Source organism: Vidua macroura, chromosome 6, assembly GCF_024509145.1.
Source record: "Vidua macroura isolate BioBank_ID:100142 chromosome 6, ASM2450914v1, whole genome shotgun sequence".
NCBI lineage: Eukaryota > Metazoa > Chordata > Aves > Passeriformes > Viduidae > Vidua > Vidua macroura.
The window spans coordinates 751,019-769,842 of NC_071576.1; positions in this window are offsets into that span (position 1 = coordinate 751,019).

Here is an 18,824-nt window from a genome sequence, read left to right on the forward strand (position 1 = left end):
CTTAAATTACAGCACTACAGCTCTCTCTAACATTCACTGCTGTGCCCCTCTAACCACAGAGCAGGTTGAACACAACGAGGCAGATAAGCCCGAGAAGCAGGATTAAAAGAGATCAAGTTTAAGAATGATAGAATGACTCTGCCTTAATGTCCACGGGAAAGGGAAAACAACTGCTCCAGAGGAGCTAAACACGGGCAAGTTTCCATGCAGAATGGAAGCACAGGGCTAAGGCAGAGCCAGGGAAAAGGGGATTTTCCAGCTGTACGCTGACAGACGCTCAGAGCAAAGCCAGTGGGAGCTGCCACGAGGCCCAGGCTGAAGGATGAGGAGCGCGGGCTGGAGGCTCTGCACTTCCTGCTGAAAAGGGAGAATTACCCAGAGACAGAACAATATTGCCACAGCCACACCATGGCAAGGAAGAGAGCAGAAGCAATAATTATTATTAACAACCACTAGATCGTTTTACCCTCATGATCTTCATGTTCCTCCTGTGGTTTTATAAACTTCACTTTTTCCTCTGCTTAAAAGGAGAGATGGTTCCAAGACTCCCATGACAAGTGAGCTGTAGTTTGATCCAACCCAGGGTGAATTAGAACAAGGATTACAAAGTTCTCACTGAGATCACCAAGCCCCAGAGCTCTAAGGGGCTGGGAGAGGTCTCCCCTCCCTTCCCAAGCTTTGGGGATCTGGAAATATTAACAAAAAAAACCCAAAACAGGGGAAACATCACAGCAACTCCAGGCCTGCCCGCAGAGGTGCAGGTGCAAACAGCACCCCAGCAGCTCCTGGTCTGATTCCACAACCATGCCAAGCTCCTGAGCTTAACTTAATTCATTCCAGTGAGTCCCTGCAGGCTCAGCTCCAGTCTCCCACTGCTCCTAAGAGAGACATTTCCTCCTTGCAACCCCCCCTCCCCAGACAGTCCCAGCCCTCAAGAGCAGCTGGAGCCCACAGACAGGTGTGGGATGTCCCTCTTTGCTGACTTGTTCCAGGAGGAGCTCCCCTAAAAATGGGGCAAGGACACCCCAAGGTGGGTTTGACACCGAGCTCCCACCCTGGCTGAGCAATCCCATGGGAATGTGCTGAGCCACCTGGGCTACACAAAACCCACCCCGACATTTGGGGTAAGAATCAGAGAATCCCAGAATTGTTTGGGTTCAAAGAGACCTCAAATCCCACCCAGTGCCAGCCCTGCCATGGCAGGGACACCTCCCACTGTCCCAGGCTGCTCCAGCCCCAGTGTCCAACCTGGCCTTGGGCACTGCCAGGGATCCAGGGGCAGCCACAGCTGCTCTGGCAATTCCAGCCCAGCCAGGAATTCCCAGTTCCCAATCTCCCACCCATCCCTGCCCTCCGCTGAAGGCCGTGTCCCCTTGTCCTGTCACTCCACACCCTTGCAAAAATTGGTGCACAGAAAAGGAATTTCCACCAGCATTCCTTAGTGTTTGCTCTGGGATCCCTTTGGAAGCCCAGAGCTGTCCCTGCTGGGCAGGGCTGGGTGCTGAGGGTGTTTATTTCTGGGAGGGGTCAGCAGCACCCTGACCCCTGACCCGTGCTGCTCCCTCTGCAGAGGCAGTGCCGGAACAGGAGCCAGCAATCAGCAGCTCTGGGGAATCCAGGGAGGAAAATGAGTGGGTCTGGTTGTTCTGAGGCATTGCAGGGCAGCTGGGAGAGCCCCGGGCCTGCACAAACACCATTTGTTTTCCCTTCCCCAGCCCCTGGGCAGAGCTGGGAGCTCACCTGGCAGAGCTGGGAGCTCACCTGGCAGAGCCGCGCACAGGGAAGGGAAATTCTAAGCACAGAGAGGTTTGGGTTGGAAGGGACCTTAAAGCTCCTCTCATTCCCACGCCCTCCATGGGCAGGGACACCAGGAGCTGCTCCTCAGCCAGGCTGTCCTGGCAGAGCTGGGAGAAGCCCTCAGCCCCACATTCAGCAGCATTTGGAACACAAACCCTGCGAGGAACAGCTCAGGGAGCTGGGGGTGCTCAGCCTGGAGAAAAGGAGGCTCAGGGGTGAGCTCAGCACTCTGCACAGCTCCTGAAAGGTGCCTGTGCTCAGCTGGGGCTGGGCTCTTTCTCCAGGAACTGACAGAACCAGAGGACACAGCCTCGAGCTGCACCAAGGGAAATTCAGGTTGGATATCAGGAAAAAGCTTTTCATGGCAAGAGTGATAAAGTTCTGGGATGTTCTGCCCGGGGAGGTGGTGCAGTCACCATCCCTGGGGGTGTTTAACAAAGCCTGGATGTGGCACTGGCTGCCAGGGTTGAGTTGAGCTCTTGGGGCTGGGTTGGACTCCATGATCTCAAAGGTCTCTTCCAACCCAGTGATTCTGTGAATTCTGGGGATTTAGAGCTTCCCCAGTTCAGTACAATCCTGCAGCCTGAAATCTGTTTCCAGGAGAGGAGATCCCCGCTAACAGCCAGTGCTTGACTATTGCAGCAGGTCCTGAGGCAGCGTTTGCACCTGGTGCCAGCGTGAGGCTGGCTCCGTGTCACAGCCCACAGACCTCCTGACATCCCACACAGATGAGGCTGGAGTCTGGGTGGCCCTGGCTCAGATCACATATCAATCCCACCTGTGGAAAGCAGCCCACACATAATTTTTATAAAGCAATTAAACCAGGATTCCCATTTATTAAACTGGATTAAAAAGCATTTTTACAAGCTCTAATTTTTACAAGCTAATGGGCCTTAAGCACCTTTAATTACAGCCTGGGCAGCATCGATTTCCCTGCTCCAGGCTCTCCAAAAGTCAGCTGAGCTCCTCTGAGCAGCACCAGGGCCTTTCCCACTCCTGCCTGGTGCTCCCCAGAGCTGCTGATCTGTTCCAGCACCATTGGCTGGAACAATGGAACAACATCCGACCCACAGATTGCTCCTGGATCCCAAACCCCCACAGCCTCCAGCAACAGCCGAGCAGAGCCCCTCCCCTCAGCACCTTCCCACGGACCAGCAGAGATTTCCCATTTCCCAGCTCAGGGAGCCCAGCACCCCCCAGCCAAAGCCCAAACCCGGCATTTCCTGTGCTCTCTGCGAGCCTCAGGGGGCACAGCAGTGCCTGTGGCACCCCACACACCGCCCATGGCACCCTACACACTGCCCATGGCTCCCCACATCGCACCCATGGCACCCCACACACCGCCCATGGCACCCCACACACTGCCCATGGCACCCCACACAGCACCCATGGCACCCCACATCCCACCCATGGCACCCCACATCCCACCCATGGCACCCCCACATCCCACCCATGGCACCCCACACACTGCCCATGGCACCCCACATCCCACCCATGGCACCCCACACACCACCCATGGCACCCCACATACTGCCCATGGCACCCCACACACCTCCTATGGCACCCCACACACCACCCATGGCACCCCACACCCCTCCCATGGCACCCCAGCCCCTGCCCCAGCCCTTCCCCCGGGTTAAGCCCAGCCAGTCCCTCCCAGCAGTGTGAGGATGCAGTGGCACACTCTGTGCCTGTACCTCACCCTGCCTCCCCCAGAGCTGCTCCCGTGCAGGATGGACATTCCAGAGCTGCTCCCGTGCAGGATGGACACCCCAGAGCTGTTCCCGTGCAGGATGGACACCCCAGAGCTGCTCCCATGCAGGATGGACACCCCAGAGCTGTTCCCGTGCAGGATGGACACCCCAGAGCTGCTCCCATGCAGGATGGACACCCCAGAGCTGTTCCCGTGCAGGATGGACACCCCAGAGCTGTTCCCGTGCAGGATGGACACCCCAGAGCTTCTCCTGTGCAGGGGGAACACCCCAGAGCTGTTCCCGTGCAGGATGGACACCCCAGAGCTGTTCCCGTGCAGGATGGACACCCCAGAGCTTCTCCTGTGCAGGGGGAACACCCCAGAGCTGTTCCCGTGCAGGATGGACACCCCAGAGCTGCTCCCGTGCAGGGTGGACACCCCAGAGCTGTTCCCGTGCAGGGGGAACACCCCAGAGCTGCTCCCGTGCAGGATGGACACCCCAGAGCTGCTCCCGTGCAGGGGGAACACCCCAGAGCTACAGTAAAAGCAACCCCTGACGCCTGGGAAGAATGATGTGCAGGACTCCGATGATTTCAGAAGGCGAATTAATTACTTTATTATACTACATTGTACTATGATTTTATTACACTATATTACACTAACAAGAACTATCACTAACTAGCTAACTAGAAACCCCTGCCTCTCTCAGAGTCCCGACACAGCTGTGACAAAGTGGTCAATGAACCCAAACACCATCGCCAGAATCCAATCAAGGACTGTTCACCTTGGGTAAACAATCTCCATACCGCATTCCACATGGGCACAACAACGAGCAGCAGCAAGGGAGATAAGAATTGGTTTGATTCTCTTTTCTCTCAGGAGAAATCCTGAGAAAGCCAAGTCTCTCTCTGTTCAGAGGATGTGTGAATACCACACAGAGCTGCAGCCGTGCAGGATGGACACCCCAGTGCAGGATGAACAGCCCAGAGCTGCAGCCATGCAGGATGGACACCCGAGTGCAGGATGAACACCCCAGAGCTGCACCTGTGCAGGATGGACACCCCAGTGCAGGACGAACACCCCAGAGCTGCACCTGTGCAGGATGGACACCCACCCCAGAGCTGCACCTGTGCAGGATGGACACCCCAGTGCAGGATGAACAGCCCAGAGCTGCACCTGTGCAGGATGGACACCCCAGTGCAGGACGAACACCCCAGAGCTGCACCTGTGCAGGATGGACACCCCAGTGCAGGATGAACAGCCCAGAGCTGCAGCCGTGCAGGATGGACACCCACCCCAGAGCTGCAGCCGTGCAGGATGGACACCCCAGTGCAGGACGGACCCCCAGCCCCCCTGGCAGACTCTGGTGCCCGCGTGGGGCTGTTGCACACTCTGCTGCCAGGAGCAGAGGGGTTGGCACCTCGGGGAGGCTGGGCCGAGGCAGGGGATGCAGATCTCCTCCTGCAGAGCCTGGGCAAATGCAAGGAGCCTGCAAGTATTTCCCTCTGAAAATGGATGTGGCTCTGAGACAGGCAGCCTGTTGAGAGGGAAGGAAGTTCCTGCTGCTCTTAGCCCAGCTCCAGCAAAGCTGTGTCCCTCTGGCAGGGCCAGAGCCTCCCCAGTCTGAGCCGTGCTGACCCAGCAGGAGCTCAGTGTCCAGTTTCTCACATCCTGAGCACTGTTTCCACAGGAGCCCAGCAGTAAAGCCAACACCTCCTCAATCACCTGCAATAAACAGTTTGCACCGGATAATTTTGCTGTTTCCCACTCAGAGCAGAGAGGTGCAGGAACCTGCAGCCTCTGGCTCCCCCCAGGGAGGAGCAATTGACTCCAGCCCAGCAAAGATCGCCAGTGCCTGCCCAGTGCCCATCCCCACGGGCATTTGGAAATGCTGATTTCACTAAATAACACCCGAATGACCCAGACACAAAACAGCAGGAGAGGCCAGAAGCTCATCTTTAAAGGGGAACAGTTCCCAGGGCAGGAATGGGAGAGCTCGGGCTGGGATGCCTCAAGGAAAACCTCCCTGGTGCCAGGCCAGGCTGGAAGGGCTGGGAGCAGCCTGGGCCAGTGGGAAATGTTCCTGCCCAAGCATGGAACTGGACGGGTTTAGGCTCCCTGCCAAGCCCCAGCAGTCTGGGACGAGCCAGGACTGATGGAATTCAGCTTTGCCAGGTACGAGATGTCTCTGATACACTTGATATTCACAGAGCTCAACAGCCCAGCACAGACTCCTCTGTCCCCTGTGCCTGCTCCTCCCCCGAGTACAGAAACATCTGCTTTTCCCCCAGCCAGCCACTCGCTAAGAGAAGCAGTTTCCAGTGGTACTTTTCACCCGGTGTATCCTAATCACCAAAGAAAACAGCCTCTTACAGCTTGTTTTATTCCTGCCATCGATTAATTTGTCCTTAAAGCCCAGCTCCCTCTGAGCCCCCTCTCCTGCACATCACAGCTCTTACTTTAATGTGGAGATTGGATCAGCTGTGCTTCCATGGCAGCTTCCCAGGGCACCCCAGAGCTGTTTCCACACACATTTCCACACTTGGACATGTCCACCTGGGACAGTGGAAGGGGTCCCTGCCCATGGCAGGGGTGGGATGGATGGGCTTTAACTTCCCTTCCAACCCACACCACTCCAGGATTCCGTGGCTTCAATATTTCCTTGCCCAGCACCAGCAGATCTGCCAGGTCATGGATCTGATGGTTCTGTGGGGTCCTTGCAGGAACATGCTGATCACGACAGCTTTAGATAAGAGCAGATAAAAAGCTGTTGACAGGAACAGGGAAATTCATTCCTGGTCAGAGCACCACAGGCCCAGAACCCCCCCCTTCCACGCACACGGAGCAGTCTCTGCTCATTAGGGTCAAATAACCAGAGAGCAGAGCAGACAGGGAGGAAATGGACTGCAAAAGTGTCAGGCTGCACGGAGCAGGGACAGCAGTGCTGTCAGAAGGGAGGACTGGGGCTAGAAATGAAAAGTTACCTGCAGCTCCAGCCTCCCCGGTTTGGGAAGGGAGGGGGAAGGGAATGGATGGCAGGCTCTGGGAGCAGCTGAGCCAGAGCTGCCCACTCTGCTGCTGGCTCTGGCTGGGGGCTGCTGCCCCCCGGGTCCCTGCTGGGGGACACAAAACAGGGAGAGCTTTGCACCTGGCGAGCACAAGGGATTTGATAAACAGAACGCCTTGGCAAGAGCAAACAGAACCTTGAGGATTAAACCAAGATACAATCACACAGGTTTGCTGGAAAAAAGAAAATTACAGCAGACTTCTACAAGCAAGAGATGCTCAAATGGACGTTTGTTTATGTGATCTTTAACCCAATCATTTTGGTAAAACATTACTAGTCTTCCTAGAATAAGTGTATAAGCAGTTGTTCTTGACAATAAATTCGGATTCTTTGATCATCTCAAAGTCTTCCCTGTCTCTCCTCATCGCCAGTATTCCCCAGAGCTCAGGGATGCAATGGATTCTTTGGGGTTTTTGGTCAAGGCTGGAATTAAATGTGCGAGTCAGTATTTTTTGTTTGGATTCAGAGCTTTATTAGCTCTTATCTATATTAGAGTCTCACTACGTGAGTTCTGCAGCACTTTAATAAGCTAAAAATTGAGCTTTTTCTCTTTTTTCTACAAGTTTTTTTTTTAAGGATAAACTGCCTAATTAAGAAACGATGCCTAAATTATTTTTACTTTTAACTTAATAACTAACTACTTGTGGCCCATAATGTGAATTTTATCTAATGATATAATACTATTTAAACCCACGAAGAAGAAGGTGGAGAAGGACTAGTCTCCACTTTAAAACTTTTAGAATATAGTAATATGTATAAAATAAAATAAAAGTTTAAACTCTAAGTTTTCTACTATGTGATATTACAGACTTCTACTCAAACTACACATCTATAATTTCAGTTCTGCCATTCCATTTTGGAAGCTTCTCCAGGGCCTCAGGTCAGTGCAGGGTTCTCCTGGGGGTCAGTGCCTAAAAACACAGAAAGTCTGAAACTCTCAGCTCCCAGGGTTCCAGCAGGGATGGGAATGCCCAAGCTGCTGCTCAGCCTGAGCCTCCCATCCCTCCCTGCCCAGGGCTGTCTGCAGCTGGAACCCCAAAACTGCAGCCCAGGAGGGGCACAGGCCCCAGCTGGGGGCCACTAGCAGCACAGGCAGTGTGTCCCCCCAGCCTGGAGGTGTGACAAACCCTCCTTGTGGAAAACCATGTTCACTTTCCTGGTAAAATTTTAAAAGTTTAATAAAAAGACAGTAGGAGACAGAAATAAAGCAAAGGGTTAAAAATGGCCGGGTGCACCTTGGCACTCAGCCAGGAGCACCCTGTGACCTTCGGGGACACCCCTTAAACACCTTGGAATTCCAGCAGCCTGCTGCACCTTCCCAGAGCCTTGTGCACAGTCAACTTTTTCTTTAAACCAGTTCCCATGTCCCAAGAGCTGTTCAGTGTATTTCCTCTTTGGATCTGCTTTTTTAGAGCGTCTGCATCCTTGGCTTGTGCTTTTAGTCCTTTTTTATCATCATTTTCAGTTGTTGGGCCCTGGCCCACACGGCCTTCAGAGGGTGAGTGCTGGTGGGTGGCACATCTGTCCAGGTGCGCTCATCCTGTGTTCATTGGGGTTATCCCACCCCAGCAGGCATTTTAACACAGGCACGCTGATAGCAGCTATTGCCCTGAGCTCCGTGAGCAGCAGAAATAAAAACTGTATCTTTCTAGCAAAGCTGCTGTAACAGCGCACACACAGAATGCATTTAACAGTTGTGAAAGCCAATGTTGTAATGTGTGTCTGTAGCAACATGAAACCCTCCCCAAAAACTGACCCCCAGCAGGGCAGGGATAACCAGGGATAACCAGGGATAGCCAGCTCAGCCACTTGTTACTGACTTCTTCACAGACCCCCAAAAGGCCCCCAGATGAGCCACAGACAGGTGGGAGAGCCAGGTCCGTGAGGAGGGGCTGAGGCTGCTGCTGCCCCGAACCACAGACACCTCTGGCACCAGCCCCTTCCCTCCCAGATCCATTCCCAGCCTCCCACTGAAGCCCCTGGGGCTGCTGCACATTCCCAGCCTCCCTGGACACCCAAACTTGGCATTTTTTATCACCCTGGCACGGCACCTGCAGCAGTGCCATCATTCTGATCCCTTCCCAGAGGGTTTTTGTGTTCTGCACCCCAGTACCTCTCCCCTGCACACACCTTAGAGACAGGTTAAACTGCTGCTTTTATTTTGTCCCTCTTAAAAACAGGGGAAAAAAAACCGGTTACAGTTGTGCTGAAAGAAAAAACAGCCTTGGGTCACCTGAAAGAGGGGGTGTAAAATTTTTAAAGGTTTTTTTTTGCACTGACTGCTCACTTCCCATGGATTGCCTGGGAGAAGACAAACAAGCCAAAAGCAGGAATAACACAGGGAACTGGAGGCATCAGATCAAGAAAAAAGTACAAGTACAAGATTATCCTCAAAGTGCAGGTTTAAAGCAGGCTGAAATGCTGGTTTAAATTAATCTGTGAGGCCCAGAGATCCCAGATCCCTGTGCTTCCCTTGAGATCACTCACAGATGGGAAGGACAGGTTTCCCATCCTCACTCCCACTCCAGGAGCTCAGCTGAGCACACACCACAACCAAACACTGATCAATCCACGTCTCCTTTAGCAATTTAAGTACAAATTAACCTAAATCTGAGACCAATTGCACAACAAAGCTTTGAGCAGGCCCCGGAGCAGCCCTGCCCATCCTCTGCACTCCCCCTCCCCACCCAGCGGGGCAGCAGGAATTCAGTGCCCTGAGCACAAAAAGGGGATTAAACCTCCTCAGGGGGAATTGCTGCAGGTGCTGAGCCCCAGCAGGAAGGAGCCCAAGGAGCTTTTTCCCCTCCCTCCAGTCCAGTCAGGCCCAAGGACTGTCAGAGTCCAGTTCATCCCTCTGGCTGCCCTGGCTGTCTGAGACCCTGGCAGGGGCTCACAGACCTTGGCACCAAGTCAAAAACACCTGTGGCTTCCATTTTAGCCCGTGGAAAAAGCTGCCAACTCTGTGTGAGGAATTACAGCCACAAGGGTTTGAGCAGTGTGGTAGTTGAATTAACACAGGGTGGAAAAGTGGAATTTTGGGGTTTTTAGAATGTGATTCAGGGGTACAAGATGGAGGGATTTGGGCGTGTCCTGACCTTCTTCTCCTTCTCCTTGCCCTCCATGTCTCGCTGTGCTGGTGACACTTTTCTCTTGGTTTAAGGCAGAGATTCACAGCCTAACACGGGTGATGGGAATTGGTAATAAATTGTAAACACACACACCTAGTTTTGAGTGTATAAGGTGGGAGCTGCCCCAGGCTCAAGGTCAGAATGCCATGGCCTCCTTGCTAGGCAGAGCTGGGCAGGTCAGAGAAAGAATGTTTAGATAAGAAGAAATAAACAAGCTTGAAAACGCAATTGGACGCATTCCAGGCTCCTTCTTTGCGTCAGGCTGGGAAGCAAAAACTCTTTTCAATCCCTCGGGGTCACCCTGACCTTAGGAACCACGAGAGAAATCCACAGGGGATGGTTTTAAACTAAAAGTTTAAAAAGTGGAGAGGTTAAATCCGATATTGGGAAGAAATTCTTTCCCTGCTGCCACTTCCCCATCCTTGGAATGTCCCAGGCCAGGTTGGACGTTCGGGCTTGGAGCACCTGGGACAGTGGGAGGTGGCCCTGCCCTGGCAGGGGTGGGATTAAGGTCCCTCCAACCCAAACCATCCCAGGATTTTCCAAAATCACCCAAACCCAGGGCTCAGTCCCCAGAGCCCCTTCAGGGGGGGTTTGCAGCCTGTGCACAAACCCTTCTGCACGTGTAGGGCTCTCCAGGCAATTGCTTCTGAAAGAGAATTACCCAGATTAATTGAGGTACAAAGGGCCACATTTTAATTGGCATCAGACTCTCCAGGGCTGTTCCATGGGGCTGGGAATGAATAAAGGGAATAAAGGGTCCCCAGGGATTGAATACACCAACACATCACACTGGAGACAAAAAATAATGGCCCCATAAAACACCCCCTAGTGCATCCTAAAGCAAAACTGGCCATATTTATAAATTAAAACTTTGCATTTCCAAGCCTCCTACTGGCAGCAGCTGTACTGAGGCAGGAATTGCTGAAAGCCCCAGAACACAACAAACCAACCTGAAAAAAAACAAGAAAACAACAGCCCCAGCAGAGATTTTCTTCTTTATCAATTCCAGCTCCTGATAAATGACGGATGTAAGTTGGTATTACCAGGCTGGCAGCAAACTTGTTATTTCTGAACTTGTTCTCAAGATACAGGATAATACATTGTGGATATTGATGTTCTGTTGACAATCCTTTGACCTTGCAAAATTTCATGGAAGACAAATGCACAGGCCATGGACTGAGCTGCAATATTTTTTTTAATGACAGGCCAGAGAAGATTGAAGGAGAAGTTCCCAACCCTGTATCAATCATTATTTCTCACTGCCTTCACAGCTGAGGAGAAGTGCTTGATAAATGACAGTATTTTTAAATTTACCCAATCAAAATTTAGCCTGAAAGTCCTAATGTCAAAATCCCGCACTCGTAGGCATTGTTTTGACAAGGAAAATCATAGGGCTTGCAGAATCTGCTCCAGCAGAATGAGGTTCCTTGGAGCTGGGAGAGAGCAAGCTGGGAGCCAAGGTCTGTCTGTGGGAACGGCTCCCAGGGAGCCTCTCCCGGCCAGGAAAGTGCTGCTGCTGCAGGAACGGGAAATGCTGAGCTGCAAAACCCACCTGGCAACTGCTCCCCCCCACCCAGGAAGGGCTCCTGGCAGGGGCCTTCCACCCCACCCCACCCCTGCCACAGGCAGGGACACCTTCCACACCCCCCGGGCTGCCCCAGGGGTGGTTCCTGCAGAGACACAGGGGAGGGGTTTGCACAGCCCTGGGATCTCTAAAAAACCCCAACCCACACCAAACTCCCTAAAAAAAAACAGCAGAAAGAACTTCTGTGGGGTGTTCTGTGGGGTGTTCTATGGGGTGTTCTATGGGGTGTTCTGTGGGGTGTTCTGTGGGGTGTTCTGTGGGGTGTTCTGTGGGATGTTCTGTGGGATGGTTCTGTGGGGTGGTCTGTGGGGTGTTCTATGGGGTGTTCTGTGGGGTGTTCTGTGGGGTGTTCTGTGGGGTGTTCTATGGGGTGTTCTGTGGGATGTTCTGTGGGATGGTTCTGTGGGGTGGTCTGTGGGATGTTCTGTGGGATGTTCTGTGGGATGGTTCTGTGGGGTGTTCTGTGGGATGGTTCTGTGGGGTGTTCTGTGGGATGTTCTGTGGGATGGTTCTGTGGGGTGTTCTGTGGGATGGTTCTGTGGGGTGTTCTGTGGGATGTTCTGTGGGATGTTCTGTGGGGTGTTCTGTTGGGTGTTCTGTGGGGTGTTCTGTGGGATGTTCTATTGGGTGTTCTGTGGGATGTTCTGTGGGGTGTTCTGTTGGGTGTTCTGTGGGATGTTCTGTGGGATGTTCTGTGGGGTGTTCTGTGGGATGTTCTGTGGGATGTTCTGTGGGGTGTTCTGTTGGGTGTTCTGTGGGGTGTTCTGTGGGATGTTCTGTGGGGTGTTCTGTTGGGTGTTCTGTGGGATGTTCTGTGGGGTGTTCTGTGGGGTGTTCTGTGGGATGGTTCCGTGGGATGTTCTGTGGGATGGTTCTGTGGGATGTTCTGTTGGGTGTTCTGTGGGGTGGTTCTGTGGGGTGTTCTGTGGGGTGTTCTGTGGGGTGTTCTGTGGGGTGTTCTGTGGGGTGTTCTGTGGGATGGTTCTGTGGGATGTTCTGTGGGATGTTCTGTGGGGTGTTCTATGGGGTGTTCTGTGGGGTGTTCTGTGGGATGGTTCTGTGGGATGTTCTGTGGGGTGTTCTTTGGGGTGTTCTGTGGGATGTTCTGTGGGATGTTCTGTGGGATGGTTCTGTGGGGTGTTCTGTGGGATGGTTCTGTGGGATGTTCTGTGGGATGTTCTGTGGGATGTTCTGTGGGGTGTTCTGTGCCCTGCTCTGGTCTGGTAAATGCAGAATAATTGAGCAGAAGTGGCACAAACCAAGCACTGCCAGGACACAGGGAATGGCTTCCACTGCCAGGGGCAGGGATGGATGGGATATTGGGAATTCCTGGCTGGGAGGGTGGGGAGGGGCTGGGCTGGAATTCCCAGATAACCACCCCAGGCAACCATCCCACAGAACACCCCACAGAACACCCCACAGAACACCCCACAGAACATCCCACAGAACCATCCCACAGAACACCCCACAGAACACCCCACAGAACATCTCACAGAAAACCCCACAGAACCATCCCACAGAACCATCCCACAGGACCACGTGCAGCCCCTCTGGGCACCTTTAGGATTTCCTTCTGTGACAAAAGCAAGGGACAAAGGGCAGCAAAACCAGAACAACTGATCTGCAGTCCCAGCTCTGCACATGGCCCTGCTTTAAAAATTATGGTGGCAATCAAAGGAGATGTGTAAGGCTCAGGAATGGCAATTCCCCTCGAAATCCTAAAAGGGTTTTGCCCTTCGTGTTGGGAATGAGGGAAAGGGCAGGGCAGGGATCTGGAATTACTGACAGTGTCAGCAGGGCCCGCCACGGAGATCGATAAATCCAGGGATTGGTGTGGGATCAGCAGTGCTGCACACAACAGGAGCAGGGAACACAAGAGAGCTCAGCATTTCCCTCCTGGGAACAGGAGCCTTTGGCCCCCACAATCACCCCACAGCAAGGCTGGCTTGGGGTTTGGAAACCCTGCACTGGATTCTGAAACCCAAACCTGCATTGGATTGAAAACCAAACCTGCATTGGATTGAAAACCAAACCTGCATTGGATTGAAAACCAAACCTGCACTGGATTCTGAAACCTAAACCTGCATTGGATTGAAACCCAAACCTGCATTGGATTGAAAACCAAACCTGGAATTGGATTCTGAAAACCAAGCCTGGAATTGGATTTTGAAGCCCAAACCTCTCAAGGTGCCCAGTAAATGCTCGGTGCCCACAGGAAATCAGCCTGTCCTCATTCTGCAATTCTCCTCCTGCCCTCAGCAGCTCCTCATCACTGCCACTCTGGGGACAGTCACGTTTGGGGACAGTCAGGTTTGGGGATAGTCAGGTTTGGGGACTGTCAGGTTTAAGGGCAGTCAGGTTTGGGGACAGGGGATTGTCAGGTTCGGGGCAGTTCAGGTTCTCAAGAAATCCCAGAATGGTTTGGGAGTGGAAGGGACCTAAAATCCCGAAAAGCAGCTTTCCCTGGAATTGCTCTAGCTGCCCATGCCTGTCCAGACTCCCAGCTGCTGGGCCTCTGGCATGTCCCAAACTCTGCTCTGGCCCTGAGGCACGACTGGAGATCCCTGCTGAGAGCCCGGGGCAGAGCTGCTGCTGGGACCGAGGGGGAAATTCAGCTCAGAGGCACGGAAGAGATTCTTCCCTGGCAGAGGGTGGGAGGTGCCCCTGCCCATGGTAGGGGTGGCACTGGATGGGCTTTAAGCCCCTTCCATCAAAACCAGTCCATGTCCTAAATGATGTCATTAATGAAACCGTTCTGTCGCAGCAGCATCCCCACCCCAGCGCCGGGAGTCCAGCTGTGACGTCCCCAAGAATTCCTGTGGCAGCACATTCTTCTCTCTCTCAGGATTTTTCTTTTTTCATAGAGCAGCACAGAGAGAAGAAAGAGAAAACAATTTCTATTTCTGCTCCTTGTTTTTCCCATGTGGAATGTGCTTGGAGAATTGTTTACCTGGGGTGATTGCTGGGTTGGATTCTGGTGAGGATTGTTTGGGGCTGGTGGCCAATCCAACCCACCTGTGGCTGGACTCTCAGAGAGGGGCACGAGTTGGGAGTGAGTTAGAGATGGGAGTGAGAAAAGCAGGTTTGTAGTTTTAGTATCTCCTTTAAACAGTATATGAATGTATTATATTATTATTATTTATTATAATAAATAATATGTTATTATTATTAATTATATTATATTATATTATATTATATTATATTATATTATATTATATTATATTATATTATATTATATTATAATTATTTATTATAGTTATAATAAAGAAATCATTCAGCCTCCTGAACTGAGTCAGACATCAGCATTTCTGCCCACCGGCTTCACCTGCATTTACAATAAATTCCCATTTCCCCATCCATGTTCTGCTTTGTCACGGTGCTCCAGCGTGAATTGTGCTCACAGGACTCTGCCACTGCCAGGCCCTGGTGTGTCACCTCCTGCTGCTGAATTATTTATAGCCCTTCCAGCAGCCATGAGCCATATGGCACTGGGAGAAAACAAACACAGCAAGAGGCAGCTTGGAAAGGCATTTTATGAAAGGGAGAACAGGCCCTAAAGAAGGAAATGAGGTTTTGTCTTGGATCAGCTCCTTATGGAAGGGGCTTTTCACCCACAGCTCATCGTGCACAGCCCCCTGGGGAAAAGGGAAAATCAAATAAATAAAAACAGAGCAGGGAGAAAAACAGGCAGTGCAGATCTGGCTGAGCTGGGGTCAGTGCAAGGGCTCAGGTGAAAGAGGCAAAAATAGGAACAAAAACCCCCTGAAGGACGCCAGGCACACTGCTGGTGTCATGGAGATGTGACAGTGCCCCACAGCCTGGGGAACCCCGAGGGCTGAGCCAGAGGCACTGCAGGCACCACTCAGCCATCACAGAGGTTTGATTTCCATTTGATTTATTCCCAGGCAGTTTTAATTGATGCTCTGGCCTCTCCCTGTGCCGTGGGAATGTGCTGCCAGCCCTCCACAACCCCAGCACTGCCCATGGCCACTGCCCTGTGCCAGAGTCACAGAATTCCAGAATGGTTTGGGTTCAAAAAAACTTAAATCCCACCCAGCTGGGGCTGCCCCTGGATCCCTGGCAGTGCACAAGGCCAGGCTGGACACTGGGGCTGGAGCACCTGGGACAGTGGGAGGTGTCCCTGCCATGGCAGGGGTGGCACTGGGTGGGATTTAATAGCCCTCCACCCCAAACCAATCTGGGATTCGGTGATAAATCCTGTCATTAACCCAACCCCCCATTAAGTGCCCCCAGAAAAGCTCTGTGGATGCTTTCCCACGGCCTCAGTCCCCGAAGGTCACACACAGGAGAGGAAATTCCCCATCACTGAAGTGAACAGGCCAGTTCCACAGGGGTCTCAGCTCGTTTTGCTGTTCCTGACCTGGAGGCGGTAATTCCTGAAGCGCTGACGAGATGTGACGCCCCCATTTCCCCGCGGGACAGCAGAGAGCGATTCCCTTCCCCCGGGCTGCTCTGCCCTCGTTTAGCACAGCGCAGCCCTCGAGGGTGCTGCATTTCAGAGCTTTCCTCAGGGCTGGCACCTCCTCAGCGGCACAAACCCCTGCCAGGCCTGACTGCAGCTGCTTCGCAGTGAAAAGCAGGGCAAGCACAAAATCACTGGGCTTTATTATTTATTAATGCCAAAATTTCATTTCGGATGTTCAGTAAAAAGCTGTTGGTGCCTTCGAAGGAGGCAGAGAGCTGCGGGTTGGTATTCGTGCATTTGGGAGCTTGGCAGCACGTGGGCACGCAGTAAGCGCACAGGATTTAGGGGGCTTTTAGAAATCCCATTGAAAATCCCAGTTTCAAGACAGCTGCTGGATTGAACCTTTTCACAAGGGTGAAGTGTCCTCTCTGGCCAGCAGTGCCAGGGCACGGTGGTTGTGTTGGATACTCCCACCCACGGGGGCGTGTGCCTTTGTGTCTGTCCCAGCTCCTCACCACATCTCACAGGAAGATATTTGGCTTATGAAATGTTCTGGAAATTCACAGCAAACCACAAAATCCCATTTAGAAACGGCTCACACAGGTCAGGACTGAAATGGAGCCTCTGTCCCTTTTATGTGCAGGAGCAAGTGCAGGTTTTGTCCTTCTTTTGAAATTTAATTGTGATAAAAACCCCATGCTGTGGCAGCCTGGTAGGGAGTGCTTGCTGCAGCAGCTCTTCCCTTGGTGTAACTGGTTTTCCTTTATCCCGAGGGACTGGGATCTCCCAAGGATTCCCCCAAGGCAGAGCCTTGCCTGGCAGATGTGGCACGGGGGGACATGGGGGCGTGGTGGCAGTGCTGGGGGGTGGTTGGAGGCTTTCCCCAACCCACATGGCTCTGTGATTCCACGAGAAACCTGGATTTCATTCCCAGGGGGATCCTCCCACAGCTAAAATTGCTGCCTCAGCCCCCCTTGTGCTGTGCCCACCCTCAGCCCTGGGGGTGAGGGGACACACTGGTGACAATTCTGGCACTGCTCGGGCAATTGAAGGGGGAGCAAATTCCCTCCATGGTGCCCCTGTCAAGGGATGGGGCTGGGTCTGGCACAGCCCCCAGGGCCCCAGCCTGGCACTGCCCAGCACCACCCCAGAGCCTGGTGTCAGAGCCCAGCACATCCCTCTGGCTGCCCTGGCTGTCTGAGACCCTGGCAGGGGCTCACAGACCTTGGCACCAAGTCGAAAACACCTGTGGCTTCCATTTTAGCCCGTGGAAAAAGCTGCCAACTCTGTGTGAGGAATTACAAACCACAAGGGTTTGAGCAGTGTGGTAGTTGAATTAACACAGGGTGGAAAAGTGGAATTTTGGGGGTTTTAGAATGGGGTTCAAGGGGACAAGATGGAGGGATTTGGGTGTGTCCTGACCTTCTTCTCCTTGCCCTCCATGTCTCGCTGTGCTGGTGACACTTTTCTGTTGGTTTCAGGCACAGACACACTGTCCAACACCAATGACAGACATTGGCACGTTATTGTAACCACGGCACACGGAGTTTTTGGTATAAAATGTGAACACTGCCCTGAGGGCAGACAGAATGCCATGGCCGAGCTGCTGGGCAGAGCTCAGCAGGGCAGAGAGAGAATGTTCTAGAGAAGGCAAATAAACACCCTTGAGAAGCCGACCCTGCGCATTCAGACTCCTTCTTTGGCTGCACGGGCTGGGAAATGAGGACTTTTACACTCTTGGGGTCACCTCAATCACCAGACCCTGAGAGCCTGGGACAGCCAGGAGAACCAGGGAGAAACCCTTCAGCAGTGGGCTGGCTCAGGAAGAGGGGATTGCTACCCCAACAGCAAAGGCAGAGCTGTGTCCCTGGAAGTGGCTGTCCCCTGCGTGCCACGGCCCCTGCTGCTGGCCCAGGCACCTGCCAGGGGCTCCCCACACTCCGCAAAGCTCCAGCGTGGCACTGGGCACTGCCTGGCCCCAGCAGCCTGTCACCAGCAGTGACAACAGGCTGCTGCTTGAGATGCTGCCCCGAGTGCCTTCCAGGCACACAGATCATCCCTGCTCCGTCGGGTTTGTTTGAGCCCTCTCTCCCAGCCCAGCTGTCATTGTCTCTCCAGAAGGAAGGGACGTGGACATCTGTTCTTCCATCAGTTGCTTCTCAAGCCATGAAACTTCCCTGAGCTCCCACACAAGCCTCTCACACTCTGCCCTCCCTGGGCCAGCCCCTCCCCGTGGGCTCCTGGTGGTGACAATGCCCACAGGCCCCTGCCCACGCCGGAGGAGGCAATCAGGATGGCACATCACCGTGGTGGTGCCACTGCTTTCCAAATCTCACATCACCGTGGTGGTGCCACTGCTTTTCAAATCTCACATCACTGTGGTGGTGCCACTGCTTTTCAAATCTCACATCACTGTGGTGGTGCCACTGCTTTTCAAATTTCACATCACCGTGGTGGTGCCATTTCTGTCCAGATCTCACATCACCGTGGTGGTGCCACTCCTTCCTAAATTCCACATCACCGTGGTGGTGCCACTGCTTTTCAAATTTCACATCACTGTGGTGGTGCCACTCCTTTCTAAATTCCACATCATCATGGTGGTGCCACTCCTGTCCAAATTCCATATCACCGTGGTGGTGCCTATCTTTCCAAATCTCACATCACCGTGGTGGTGCCACTCCTGTCCAAATGTCACTCCTCTTCCCCTGACGAGCTCGATGACCTTTACAGCATGCATCCAGCAGCAGCGGTGGGCTTTTAGAGCCTGAGCTGCTGCCAAGGCTCCCAGCTCCCAGCAAATGCCTTCCCTTTCAGCTGCTCAGCTCCCAGCTGCCAGGAGCCACCGTTTGCATCTGTCAGGGCCATCTTGTTTTCCTAAATCCAAGCCCGTCACCGTTTGGAAGCAGCACAGTCAACAGTGAACAGTCTGGGGGAGGCTGAGGTCCGAAAAAACCACTCCAGTCCATCCTCACTGCGAGCTGTGGGCACCAGCAGAAGCTGTCCTGGGAGTGGGAGGATGCTGGGATGCTGCAGGGCAGGTCCTGGGGGATGGGGGTGTTCCAGGGGGTGCCCTTTGCTCTGCCCCACGTGTACTGAGCACAGCAGGGAGGGGCTGGACACAGGAG